Consider the following 2,153-nt stretch of genomic DNA (forward strand, 5'->3'; position numbering starts at 1 on the left):
ACTCCCACCGTCATGGGGGGGATGGGGAAGATGCAAAACATCTGGGATGCTAGGGAATGTGAACTAAGCTTGAATCTGGAGGGGATCTGGGACAGAAGTTCAATAAACCAATTTAACCTAAACCAGTTAAGTGTGATACTAAATCCATCCAGGTTTATCTTAAACTAGTTTTGGCTATTTTGAAGGTAGTTTATGCACTCTGAACTTCTCTGGTGTTACAAATTTGAACCAGGTTCTGATCACTTATACAGGTTTATGTGTAATTTCTGTCCCTAGCCCCTTGACATAAGTGCTAAAGCAGTGCTATAGTGGCCACCATGACATTCATAAACCGTTGTCACAAAGTGCTATCAGCAATAATCCTGTATTTCTTCTTTATATTTAGAATAGAAGATAACAAGCATAGGTCAACTTAGACTCTAAGCAGGATACTAAGGAATACTAAGGAATGGTGATATGGTTAATAGAATTCACTTTAGTAATGTACATAACATAAATATTAGGGGTGTGCGAAACGGGCCCTACTGGATTCAGATTCGACCCAAATTGGGGACAGTGATTCAATTCATTGATTCAGATCACTGTCCCCAATTTGATTCTGCTGAATCCAGATCTGAAGATTCAATGCTGATTCAGAGAATAAGCAATTTGGCCATAGACACAACTTTAAATGTTTTTTATACATACCTCAAAGTACCAGGCGTGGCTCGTGAACGCTATGATGCTGGGGTGGATGGAGCATCCCACAGGAGCGTGGGGGGTCTCCCGCATGCTTGGCAGTGAACCCGAAAGTGGATCGGAAATCCTTCCTGTCCACTTCTGGGTTCACCAGGGAGCGCACGGAGGGGGGGGGGGCGCCCTGCACTCTCCCGACTCAGTCATAGGGTACAGTGGGACCCCAGGTTTCCCCCCAGACCCAGAAGGCACCAGTCACTGAGCCAGGGGCATGCGGGGGCGGGGGACCCAACGCACTGTCTGAGTATGAGGTGGACCAGAAGCACTCCTGCCTGACCAGGAGTGCTTCTGATCCACTTCCGGGTCTGCTGCCAAAAGCACTGGGAAGCCCCCCACACTCCTGTAGAATGCTCCATCCACCCCAGCATTGCAGCATTCATGAGCCCCCTGGTACATTGAGGTATGTAGAGAAAACATTTAATGCTGTGTCTATATCAGAATCATCAAATCTTTCCGAATCTCTCTAAATCGATTTGGAGGGTTCCAATTTGATTTGGTGAAAAATAAACGGTCTTCCGATTCGATTTGGTTTAGCAGATTTGGCCACTGAATTGGGCCAAATCTCCACAAAATCAAATCAGGAACTGAAGCTTTGCATAGCCCTAATAAATATCCCTGCCTAGGATCTTCACTATAGAGTATGAAATGTCTCTGATCAACTTAATATTTGGCATTTGAGCAGTACCTTCCATGACCAAAGACTTGTATCAACATAACACCTTTGAGGTGTTAAGCAAAAAAATGACCTGCACAAAGTCACAGTGAATACATAGAAGAACTGGAGAAAGAACACACATCCCTCTTCTACCACTGGAGCAACACACTGCCTTACAGTTAGGGACCTAATATTAAAGTCTTTCTTTTGTCTTGAATCCTGAGTCAACTAGAATACTTCTGTTAGAGTTGAAACTACTTGTGTCCCTTCAGTGCAAGCTTGAGTGCATAATAGAACTGTTACAATCCTCAGGAGAGGTTATGAATGAGGTAGGTGATCATATTTTTTTTCAAATACAAGATCAAGTAATTTTTTAAATCAGGTTATTTTCAGTATGATGGATTTTGTGCTATTACTTCTATACTGGTCTCATTCCTTGCTCAGACAAGGTTCTCTCAAATAGGGATGTATTGTTTCAACAATGGAGTTAGTTCCACCTTCTCATTTTACGTCTACATTTCATTCAAGTGCTTAAACCAGGCAGAATCTTGCTCAATTATCCAACAGGATACCTGCTGCTTTGATTAAGAAGATGGTTTCTATGCATAGGCTGCCACCCAAACCCATTCTCACAAAGATGAAAAGACATCCCACCTTCCAGGAGGCCTCATGCCAAACCAACCTATTATGCACTAGGACTGCTGGGTATTTTCCTACAATTTTTAAGAAAGATACTGTAAAGAAAGACTTTTTTTTTTTTTTT

The 2,153-nt window shown here is 42.6% G+C and overlaps 1 protein-coding gene across 1 annotated transcript in view; it reads right to left on the minus strand.

Moving 5' to 3' along the window:
- The window catches only part of DPYS (dihydropyrimidinase), a 102,163-nt gene that overhangs the window by 6,211 nt on the left and 93,799 nt on the right, over nucleotides 1-2,153 (minus strand). The gene's annotated exons all lie outside the window — the stretch shown is intronic.

The sequence above is a fragment of the Gavialis gangeticus genome, unplaced genomic scaffold, assembly GCF_001723915.1.
Source record: "Gavialis gangeticus isolate Ggan-Ray unplaced genomic scaffold, GavGan_comp1, whole genome shotgun sequence".
Classification (NCBI taxonomy): domain Eukaryota; kingdom Metazoa; phylum Chordata; order Crocodylia; family Gavialidae; genus Gavialis; species Gavialis gangeticus.